At 44.8% G+C, this 12,453-nt stretch overlaps 1 protein-coding gene across 1 annotated transcript in view; it reads left to right on the top strand.

Annotated features, from left to right (window-relative positions):
- The first annotated feature begins 1,938 nt into the window (after positions 1–1,938).
- Positions 1,939–12,453, top strand: part of cdh5 (cadherin 5) — a 58,036-nt gene continuing 47,521 nt past the window's right edge. Inside the window, exons 1-2 of the mRNA XM_010751838.3 lie at positions 1,939–2,051; positions 2,253–2,443. The gene's annotated coding sequence lies outside the window, so the exon portion shown is untranslated. The remainder of the gene's footprint in view (positions 2,052–2,252; positions 2,444–12,453) is intronic.

Below are 12,453 nucleotides of genomic sequence, written 5' to 3'. Positions count from 1 at the left end.
TGATGAAGACTGCGAGAACATTCACCTCGCTGAGGGATGATATAAAAGAAATGTGAATGATCACTTGTAGTTCAGGTTGTGATGCAGCAGCTCCGAGTTTGCTGGTGGTCTCTGAAGTGGAAGAAATGTGAAGCTAACTAAGTTAAAACTAATGAAACCCCACCGGGCCCGTCTCCGTCACATGTTCTGGTCCGTCCTGCATCGACTTCAAACTCCACCGGGAGCGTTTCAGAAGCGTTTCTCCCTCCAGACTTTGTTCACTGGCTCAGATTTGCTCATTTTCCTGGTTCATGTTCTTCTAAACATGCTTCTACATGTGTGAATACGTACGCTACGTACTTCTGAACCGGACCGCGGCGGAGCCGGTGGGGTACACGCAAACGTGGGTGGGGGTGAATCCGAACAGTAAAGACAGTTTGGGGGAAGGCGGTTGGAGACGGTGGGAGCCAAGACTGCAAACACTCACTGGGCTCGGGTTGTTCTAAGTCAATGTTTCAAACCTCAAGCCTAGAGAATCTGGTGGATTTTCAAAATAAAACATGGACCAGAACTACGTCACAACCGCGACATGCCCAGCAGGGTTCGGGGTCCAGGTTTCAGACCACCAAAAAGGCCTCGGTTGGTAACTCAATCACAATCAGCTGGTAACCAGTGTAGTTGAACATGTGTTTTGGACCAACTGGAGCCAGAAAAATTACAATAATCAAGACGGGAGGAAACAAAAACATTTATGACTTCATCCTTCAAACTTTGGGAGTTAAAGTCTATTTCAAGATGTTTCTTCATGTGTTGGTTTTATTGTGGTTTGGAGATCTTGTGAAACCCTCTCAGAGTTTTGTCAGAGTTAACGGAAACTGTCTGACATCCAGTCTGTGATAACTGTCAGGAAGGTTCAGGCGAACTGAACCGACTCTTTTCTAGTATAAACTGCAGAGCGAGAGAAGAAGCAGACCGGCGAGGGTTTGTATGTAAACGTTCAGTTCTGCTTCCAGAATGTGTTTCGTAACGGAGAACATCAGGAGAGGAATGAGAGCGGAGGAGTCCGCCACTCCCAGACACGCACATGTGGGGTGTGTCTGTTATTAATATGATAGTTTCACATACTTTAGAGCTGAGCTGGACAAACACAGAAAAAAGGGAAAGCAAAGTAAACACGAGTAATTCAAGTGTAGAAGATTATTATGAACACGTTTAAATCATGTTGATGCTACACTGTATGTTAGCTCGGTTTGTAGCTGCTGTTAGCTCAGTTTGTTAGCTGCTGTTAGCTCATGTTAGCTCAGACTGTTAGCTGCTGTTAGCTCGGTTTGTTAGCTGCTGTTAGCTAATGTTAGCTCAGACTGTCAGCTGTTGTCAGCTCAGTTTGTTAGCACAGTTTGTAGCTGCTGTCAGCTGCTGTTAGCTCGGTTTGTTAGCTGCTGTTAGCTAATTTTAGCTCAGTTTAATAGCAGCTATTAGCTGGTGTTAGCGCAGTTTGTAGCTGCTGTTAGCTCAGTTTAATAGCAGCTATTAGCTAATGTTAGCACAGTTTGTTAGCTCAGTTTGTTAGCTGCTGTTAGCTCAGTTTGTAGTTGCTGTTAGCTCATGTTAGCTCAGATTGCCCGGACTGTAAGCTCAGAGCACTGGGAAGTGTTTTCAGGTTTTCAGGCCTGGGGAGCGTAGCCAGTGTCATGCCAGAACTGGAGCTGGGCTAGCGTGCAATATAAACAGGCTCAGCAGCCTCTAGCAGAGGAGAAGAGAGTGAAGAGGACAAATAAATCTGTGTAATCCAGTTGGTCCATGTGTTCGTCGTGCATGGCTGCCGTCCACTTAATAGATTGTGGTTCCATCCTTTGTGTCGTCTTCTGCTGAATTCAAGTCTTTCCGTGTGTTCATCAGGTGATTTGTCGGAGTGAGAGGCTGCTGTGACTCAAACGGAGAACTCAGCAATTCTGGTCACATTCATCAAGTTTGCAGGAAGAAAGAAGTGAAAGTGCAAGCAGTGGAAAAGAGAGAGTAAGAGGAGGACGAGTGCACGACACAAGGGCAGTGAAGGACACGTGAGATAAGAAGTGAGACATGGTAATTTTATTTAATCATAAAGTAATTATATTACTGGATCACATCTTCGTCATTCTGTTCTAAATTTAAACTAGTAATAATATTTAATTTGAATTATAACGTGCACGTTCTGTTCATGCCTCCTTGACGCTGATGCAACCGACGTAGTCTCCACAGTTTCAGTCTGGTTTCGTGTTTTTCCACTGCTCCAGGCTTCAGGATGTTTTGTGATGGAAAGTCAGCGGCGTCCTTCTTCACCCGCGATCCGCTGGAATGACTCATGAATCACAAAAAGGGGCCGACGGCAGCAGGACGGCGAGAGCGAGTACGCGTCGACAAAGTGACGCGAGCACGATGAAATGCAAGAAATGGGCGTCGGTGACGATCGCGGACTTCTGCAGCTGTGAGTTGAGGAATTCTTTGTCTGTGTGGGGTCGCGCTGACTTCCTCCTATTCAAACAGTAGCAGCACGTAACACACACACACTCATGCACAGAGCGCTGTGACCTTTGACCTCCGCCTTCCTGTTGAGCCGATGGAAACTTCTGACCAGTCCACAGCTGGGCGACACAAACTCAGTTTTACAGTCCAGAGAAACAAAGTCGGCTGCAGATATTTGTGACTCACACACAGTTGAAGCAATTTATTGCCACAAAAGTTGCTGTGGTGTCGTTGCTGAACGTCTCTCAGTGTAACCGTTATTAACGTGTCCGCCACAATACGAGCTGTTCCTCTAACTGTGAAGGAAAGGAGCTTCGATGCTTCCTTTGTTATCTCCTTTAGCAGAGGATACACGGAGCATCCTTTAGGAAAGGAAAGGAGGTGATGCCGTCATGTTCAAACTCTCAGATGAGTGTTTTGTAGTCCATCTTCTGGACTTTGTAGTTCTACCACAGATCACAGTCAATAACATTCACCGTCGCTTCATGACGTAGTCCAACTCCTTATCACCTCTCCTTCACTTGTTTCCTTATCACCTTGTGACGTTTTCCATCAAGGTCAAGGAAAAGTGTTCAGGAAAAGTGTTCAGAAAAGTGGTTAGGAAAAGTGGTTAGGAAAAGTGTTCAGGAAAAGTGTTCAGGAAAAGCGGTTAGGAAAAGTGTTCAGGAAAAGTGGTTAGGAAAGGACTTAGGGGCTTATTTTTTTGTCTATTCAACCGTACCCAGAGATTCTGCGAGAACTTCCTGCGACTTCTGGATCGTTGCAGTTTGTTCACGCTCTGACAGCGGAGAACTACAAAATAAAACAGGAAACATCTCAAAGAGTGCAGGTGCACGTTACATCGTAACATCTCGGAGGAGAGTGAAGGAGTCACGCTGTGGGTGGAGGAGCTGCAGACGTGTCAGGTGATTGGCACGACAGAGCAATCAGGAAAACAGGGAAGAGGAAAAGTTAAATGTTTTGAGGGATCACACTTTACACACTTTACACACTTGTATGAACACATTCACGCTCAGGCTGAGAATTTCAAAATAAAAGTCTCCTGTAACTCAATGAGAAAAGGTTCAAATCGCAACACTGAAGGGAAACATGGAGACAGACAAACACACACACACACACATGTTTACAAGCATGTGTGCATAGAAACACACACACACACACACACACACACACACACACACACACAGATCAGAGGATACTTGGAGGAAGTGAAGGGTTGTTGCTAAGGAAACCAGAGGAAGGACTGTGGAGACCTGATTAAGGATTGGCTGGATGAGATTAAATCTTTTTCTCTTCTCACTTCACACACACACACACACACACACACACACAGATGAGCAGGGAGGAAATCCTTTTATGGAAGCGGCGTACAATGTCCCTTCAATGGTGACTCTAACGTCAGGCGTTAAAGACAGCAGGTTGACCGGTGTGTGTTCAGGTCTGAGTCAGCGCGGTGACACATTTCCTGCTGTAAGTGACCTCACCTGTAACGAGTCGCCTTCAAGTTGCCCTGTCGCCGTGAGCGAGCACTTGGCGACAGGAGGCGAACCCGGATCACGGTGGACGGACCTCTGACAGCAGCTGATTTAAAAGCTGTCACCGAGCTTCTAACCTGACGTCCTCCAACAAGCTGCTTCAAAGTCTGACGGTGTCATAGCAAAGATTCTAGACTTTGGTACGAGCAGACAGGTGACGGCGTGCTGTGTGTTCAGGGAGTCGAGCACTGACTGCAGGTGATTTCATGAACCACGGCTGACTCAGAGGTCTAATTAACTCTCAGCTGACAGCGAGCCCAGGACGTCTTCAAGACGTTTATAGCTACTTTTTCATCCACTGACAGTTTAAAGAATGAACGGCGTATGTGTGACGCCACCTGCAGGTCAAAATCTGTGACACCACCTGTGCAGACACACACCTGTCAATCAAAGCGTCCACGCTCTTAATCCTGCATAACTTTAAGCCTTAATATAATGTGAACAGGTGAGTTGTATATAAATTCAAAGACCTGTTAGCTCAACATTTGGTGCAGGTTTAGCACTGTGCTCCACACACACACACACACACACACACACACACACACACACACTCTGTGCATCAGACGCTTCAACAAATATTTTTCCTAAATTCTCTTTGCAAACAAGAAAAAGCTCCAGTGTTCCTTCTAATTGTCTCTGACACGGATGTGTCGATGCTTGCCCTTAATAATCGTTTCTGGTGGCACTATAGCATGAGCACACGTGTGTGTGTGTGTGTGTGTGTGTGTGTGTGTGTGTGTGTGTGTGTGTGTGTGCACTTGCATATCTGTGTGGCGTGTTTGGCAGGAGGCAACAAGGGCAGTAGTAGGAGCAGAGCGAGCGGCGCGGGGGTTTATGATGAAATTCAGTGGCAATTTTAAGTCTCCAATCATCGAACCAGAGCGAGGATGGGAGAGAGGTGGAAGGAGAGAGAGAGAGAGAGAGAGAGAGAGAGAGAGAGAGAGAGAGGTGGGTTAGAGGAAGAGAAGGAGGTGAGGAAACAAGAGAAGAAGGAGGGAGAGAGAGAAAGACAATAAACGGCTTCATCACAGCGAATTAAGTGACAACATGAAAGCATCGCCTCGGTGTGTTTACCCTAAAAAAACACAGTGTGTGTGTGTTAGTTGCATGTTTTTGATGTGTGCGTGTTCACGTCTGTCAGTCTGTGTAATTACTCTCATTGCTCTCCTCACGGCGGCTGTTATAGCTGCAGGTTTTTTTTTTTTTGCCAAGTTGACATTCAAGCGCTGGCGATAAACAAGTCGAGTCTTTCAGATTTGTGTTTGTTTGCCTCTGCATGCTTCCAGGGAGGGCACGGGGAGAAGAAGAAGAAAGAAACCAGAACAGGCACATGGGAGATGGTCCTAGAGTCCGGACTAGTTAGCACCATTTGGCAAGGAGTGAGGAGAGGTTGCATCATCAGAGAGAGGAGATCACCTCAGAAACATCACAACAGTTTAACCTTGATGCATCGCGGCTGCATGACTCGCTGTCCAGTGGTGACCTTGAAAATGAAATCATTTACATGTTCTGCACCGGGATCGTTCCAGCTGAAGCCGTGATGTTGCTGCGCCTGCAGACACATCGTGTTGATTTTAAGTAACAAAATGATAAAAACATCCCTTATATGCATGTTGTGTTCTCTCTGAATGTCACACAGATGTTAGCTCCTCTGAGGATGCTCCGTTTTCCAAGCAAAAGAAGAAACAGGCAGGAATAACAAAAGGAAGCGTGCAGAGCGTTTATTTCTCTGCCTCGGGCACTTTAAACTGAACCAGCACGTTTCCTGCTGCACCGTGAGTTCATTTGAATTCACTCATTTGAAAAGATAAAGTCTTTAAACGTCGGGAGAGCAGCTCATTCTTTTCCACCTTGTTTGCTGAGCGCTGCTCAAAAAAATTCAGACAGGAGGGAGAGAGAGAATTAAAAAGACAGTTTCACGGCTCTGCATATTAATGCTCGGCTGCAGTGTGAGCTGCTTTTCTATTGCCTCATTCCAGGATCCGAGCCCGACGCCTGTAAACAAAGTGTAGAGCTGAAACGGCTCCACGTGAAAAGAGTTCACGGACGGAAAACAAAGTGTTAGTAACTGAAACTATGACCACGCTTTCTGTGAACGCCGCGTGGGAGCTGATACCGAGAAGGCAAACATTCATTCCAGTGAAAATTACTCATCCAGCATGTGAGCCAACAGACTTCTTCCTCTCTGGTATGCAGCTTTGGACATCTGCAGCTCAGACTTTACATGAAAACACACACACATGAAAATAGTTGTATAGACGTCTTCACCTGGCCCTGATATCCTGATTTACACCACATGCATTGGTGTGTGTGTGTGTGCCTTAAGCATGAGTCAGCCTGTGTGGATGTATCAGGGTGTGTGCAGGTTATTTCGAATACTTGGCAGGGTATTTGTACTCGTTAAGGTATTTGTTTCAGGCTCCGTTTACACGTACAGTCGTCCCTCACTATAACGCGGTTCACTTTTCTCAGACTCGCCGTTTCGTGGATTTTTTTTGTGTAATTCTGCTTTTTTTTTTACAGTGTACTGTACAGTATGAACACACATTGTGTTCTGCGTCCTGATTAGCTAAGGGAGTACTGTACAAAATGCGTGTAAAAAGGTGTATAAAAGTGTGTGTTAGGGGTTTTACGGCCTTAAAACTTGTACAGTAATTGTAAAACTTACTTTGAGGATTTTATTTATTGCGGATTATTTTTAGAACGTATCCCCCGCGATAAACGAGGGGCCGCTGTACACGGGTATTTTTTAAAAACAGAGACATTTCTCTTCGTTTGTATCTTTTACACGCAAACGGTGAATTCGCCTCTGAAAATGAATCTTTCTAAAAACTCCGGCTAGAGTGGAGATTCTGGAAAACTACGGTTTTGCGTTTGCGTGTAAATTGAGATAAACAGAGTTTCAGGCAGCTGATGCGACCAACGTTTACCTTTTGCTATGACGATGAGCAGCAGTCGCATTTCTTCTGGTGCAAACACTTTTCATGTGTTTGCATTTGCATAGAGGTCAGCAATTCTCACAACGATTCTAGGACCCAGTCGCCGTCACCGCCAACGTCACCAGTTTTGGGTCCGACCCGGGCGGACTGCGGTCTGGTGGGATTATTTTGAAAATGGTTGTCCCGGAGGAGTGGCGTGAAAATTTTAGGATGTCGCGGTCATCACTGTTGGTACTCTCGCCCAGAGGCTTGGCGTAGTTATGATGGCGCTCGATGGCGTATTTTTGCGGGTTGATGTAAACGAAAACTTTGTTGAAAACGATGCTATGTGCACGATGTTATTTTGGAAAACGGAGGGAGGGAAATATTCGCTATGTGTAAACGTAGCCTAATTGTGTTGGGGTACTTGTTTTGGGAACTCGTTTCGGGTTCCTAGATGTTCAGATGATGAGTTATTTTCAAGTTTTTAGTTTTGTCCAAACTATGCGAGCTCAGATATACGTGTGCGTTTGTGTGTTTAACACATCCATGTCGTTTTGTTTCCATCGAGTCAGCGACGGGGTCGCGGCCTTGTTGCTGCTCCGATGTCTGCAGTGCAGGTCAGTCGGATCTTAGTCCAACACGGTGGCAGGTGAAGACTGATGACAGAGTGTGTACCAGAGGAAGCACATGCTGTCGACTTCCTCCTCCCACCAACAGTGTAGCTTACAACGGCCTGTTTTATTTGAACAGAACATTCATTTAAGTTCCAGACAGTACAGTCCTGCTGTGCTTCTGTATGTGTCAGACTCTGTGTTTCTCTGAGTATCTTTGCATGTCTTTGTCTCGTCGTGTTTGCACTGTGGTCTGTCTGTCTGCGTCTGCCTCTGTCCATGTTTGTGTCGGCTGTATGTGCGAGCCTGCGCGCTATTTTCTGCAGTTTGACGTGAACGAGGAGTGACTGTGTTAAAAGCATTAACATTTTCAAACCCCGAATCACTAATGGGGATGTTGTCGGGGAGGAGAGGCATTCGGCAGAACGCTGCATTATTTAGCATCCTCGAGGAAACACACACACACACACACACACTTGTAAATGTGTGTTTTTTTCACATTTTCTAAAACATGAAATACTCCGATGAGAGCGAGGCAGAGCACATTAAACCATGCAATCATAAAATTTCTTCATAATGAGGAAGAAACACACACACAGACTTCTTTGCACAATGTGCAAAGGCATGCACACACACAGACACACACACAGATATCTTCAGACATCTCGTCATTGATTCAACCTCCGATCTGGTTTTTTCGGCCACGGAGCTGAGGGAGTGATGAAAGACAGGAGCAATAAGAGAGAGACAGACAGGTGGGAGAGACAGGCAGAGACGGGGGAGTGAAACAGGACGAGGCAGCCGGGTGGAGAGTCCGTTTGGGAGGAATTTGTAGGTCGTTATCTGCAGATTTTTAATGGGGGACTTGCATATAAATTTTCTGTGTGTGTGTGTGTGTGGAACAGTCTGTCCTCCAGCTCCTCCCTTCCTCTTCTCACCTCCCTCCTCATTTTTTCACCTCTGTATTTATCTTGACTGTTCGTCACAGCTCTGATCAAATCTTAAAGCTGCAACCTGATGAGGTGGACGGTCATGGTCCCCAGATGATGAAGCCTAATGACTTTTCCTCTGTTTTTCTACTGGCATTCATTCCCTCCTCACGATAAATGAACTTAAAGGACCCCTCACCCTGTGCTTTATAGCATGAAGGAGAAACTTCAGTGTCTTTACTCACCTTACTCCCACAATAACACGGTAAATATTCATCCTGAACCCAGAATGAAAAATATTCTCAATGAAACATTGTTTTGGTTTCAATAAACACATCCAAATGATGCTGAAATAACTGTTTAAGTTCTCGTGTTTGCGTCTTTACATTGGCTTTGCATGTTTAGACGATAACACACCGATGAAAATAATATTTCGTTTCTGCCATATTCTGTAAATGCGTTTGTCAGGTGGTATTACATCGTATGAGCCATGCTCAGCTCTTATGTCACAGGCCAACATTAATTCAACATTGAAATATAGCACTGACCTTTCAACAGGTTTGCGTCCTGAAATAACAAAAGTGATTTCAATGATGAAAAATACTTCAAGACAGACATAAAATCAGTTCAACCAGCACTGATTCAGTGTTTCTCTGACATTGAAAAAGCAAAGAATTATGAGCATTGATTCATCGAATGTTCAACCTCAACATTAACGATGATTCTGATTGAGTTTTGAACATCCGATCAACGTGGCCGTGCTGTTGCCTTTTGTCTGCCTTGATCTCCACACAGCTGATCTCTGTGTTTCAGAAAGTTGAAAACGCCGTTGGACGTGCCAAGACGAGCTTCATCTTAAGAACTGAGACTTTTATAATACAAATACCATTCACCTACAAATGAACCCACAAATAAACTGTAGATTAAAACGGATAAAAACGGCGTCTCAGCAAACAAAAAAAACGTCATTTCAGTTTTTAACAGCTTGAATTGTTACGACACAAAGATCCAGAGAGATGGGACATGAACCCCTACTGTGTGTGTGTGTGTGTGTGTGTGCGTGTGTGTGTGCGTGTGTGTGTGTGTGTGTGTGTAAATAGACAAAGATCCCTGAGGACAAATGATGAGGAGATGATATCTTGTGAAGTGTGCCCTTTAAAAATAGCAGGGTCGCTGTCAACATTACTTGGCGCTGGATGAGCTCTGTGTGTGTGTGCGTGTGTGTGTGTGTGTGTGTGTGTGTGTGTGTGTGTGTGTGTGTGTGTTTGCCAGCACGTCATGCGTTCCTCAGTATATTCGTCGTCTGAGTTTTCGGCGTGTGTGTAGACAGCTATTAGGATCTGTCATCATGTATGAACGAGCTCTACATGACCTGTCTGAGTGTGTGTGTGTGTGTGTGTGTGTGTGTGTGTGTGTGTGTGTGTGTGTGTGTGTTCATGAGGTAGTTTAAGCAGAGCTTCACTGACTGATGTACTAATGTGAAATCCGGCCTCAGGGTGACACAGACTGAGAGCTGGGGGTTATTTTCATTTACAGTATCAAATGTAATCTAAAGTTACATTGTGTAACTTTTCTACCATAAACAAAGAAAAGTAAAAAAACAAACAAACAGATTTTCTCCATAAAATATGATTATATTCCATTTTTGTACCAACAGATCCTCCAGAATGTTTCACACTCAGGACGAATGTCAGTAACGAAGACAGACTGTCGATTCCTTTTATTTCATCGACTACGAGAAACAAACCAGACAGTAAACTTCCAGTAAACTTCCACCCTGTTTCGCTCACTTACAGCTTGTCAGGAGCATGAGAAGCCTCAGACAGCTGATGCAGAGACAGAGCTGTGTGACGATGTCGGGGAAAGCTGATGCAGAAACAAATGCGAATGCACGTGATCAGTTTCAAACGGTCCGTCGTGATGAAGTCCTTTCTTTACACTCAGAGAACTTTTCCTCGTGTGGATGGTGCATCCTGGGTCATACCATCTTCAAGGTATCTTGTTGATCTACAGGCCGATGTTCTGATCTGTTGCTTTTCTTGAACAAAGTTGAGTCTGACGATTCAGATTTAGAGAAATATTGTGCATGAAAACGTTGTTGTATGGATGAAAATACTTCATTAAAGTTCGGGGAGCCTCACCGATAGGATGAAAATACTTCATTAAAGTTCGGGGAGCCTCACCGATAATTTATAATGCTTCCTCCAAAATGCACCAGGGCAAGCAAACAAAGACCAACTAAAACCTGGACGTAGCCTCCATGACCAGGCTGTAAACATGTTTATTTCTAGGGCTGGGTATCGTTCAAAAATGTTCGATACCTGTACCGATACCAACTGAGTACTTCATTCGATACTGTTTTTCAGCTTGATTCAATAATCATGGTTGAGCAAATCGGTTGCAACTCTGCACGGCTTGGACCCGCTTTACCGCCATACAAACTATTGGTGGACCAATCACACGGTGCATTCAATCGAAGAACGCTTGTGGTGATTGGCTGTGAGCAAAACCATAGAAACAGCAATTTTTTTCTTGATCTGGGTACAAAAAGAACCGAATGCAGGTATCGTCTGACAGGCACAGTTTCAGCCCTATTTATTTCTGCTGTGAAGTTGGACATTTGGACATGGGGACTTATGGAGACTGACTCACTTCTGGAGCCAGCCTCAAGTGGACGTTAGAGGAACTGCAGTTTTTAGTACTTCATTTCCCAGCGATGGCAGCTTGGCTTGGTTTTCCTGAAGCTTTGAGGTCACGGTTCTCTTTCGTCCACTTCACCCTTTCCACACTACATCCTAACTCCACCCTCCATTCGTTGCATCAGTTACCGTTCAACGCGTTGCTATCTACAAGCAGCAGCAACATACTGGACTTGGTCCATCCGGTAGATTGGTGTTATGCCCAAGTAGCGCTTCAATTTCCCACAGACTAATCAAAGATTATACATTTAGAAGCTGTTGTAAGAAGAAAAGCTGCTTTAAGAATCGTACTTGAACTCCTGTTTTTCAAAATCCCTCAGTCTTATCTGGTAAAGAGAATGATTACAGGACTCGGGACTGAAATGAGTCTTTCTTGCTGCCGTTTGGCTGCCGCTTGCATCATCAGGTGTAGGATTTTGGGTGGTGAACAGAGCCTGCCTACGAGATTACAGAGCGTATTGACAAGTGCACCGGAGTATAAAGGCATGTCATAATATGACAAAGGCATAGAGGCTGAAAAACTGAAGTGGTTCTGTAAATGATGAGAAGAGGCGCCGCAGTGGTTTATGTTTCCATGGTGAATCTGTCTGATGATGTTCACACAAGTGAAACGCACCAGGGTAATTATCAAAAGGAAATAATCTCACAAAACAAAAGAAAGGTAGAAAATATATTTGTGACTGAAGATTGGAAAGTGTGCGGCAGGACTCAAGTCAACCGCTCCCAGTTTGAGCAAAACTGGTGCTTCCATTTCGTTGAATCATTTTTACAGCAGCTGTACGCTGTAAAAAGAAGTGGTTTTAAGAATGACCCTTCAATAAAGAAGGCTGGAATCAAAGCATCAAAGTTTAAATTGAATTTATTATTCTTGTACAAGAAGGAGCAACACACAGAGAAGAAGGCTCCCCGGACACCTCGCCATAGATACAGAGCATCATAACGTAATCAGTGCTCAGCAGAATATCGCCCGACCTTTCTCCGACCCTTGTTCTGTTCTGAACTTCCTCATCTTATAAATGCAGCTGAACTTGCCTCAGCAATGTTTTATAACATGACTCGTTCTAATGAATCGGATCAACTGACAGGTCTCTATTGTGAAACTTGGAGACTGGAAGCGATGAGTGTTGTTCCTCCTAAAGTGAGTCACATTCAGAGTTTCTGTTTTTATGCAGATGACAGTCTGGATCTGTTGGTCAGATCAGTTCATGTTCTGGACTCTCCTGAGGTTACACAAGGTCCCGTGTGGGCCTTGAGGTCCCGTGTGGGCCTTGAGGTCC

This window comes from Larimichthys crocea, unplaced genomic scaffold (assembly GCF_000972845.2).
Source record: "Larimichthys crocea isolate SSNF unplaced genomic scaffold, L_crocea_2.0 scaffold146, whole genome shotgun sequence".
NCBI lineage: Eukaryota > Metazoa > Chordata > Actinopteri > Sciaenidae > Larimichthys > Larimichthys crocea.
The sequence above is the reverse complement of the archived record's forward strand: the minus strand, read 5'-3'. Positions and strand labels throughout refer to the sequence as shown.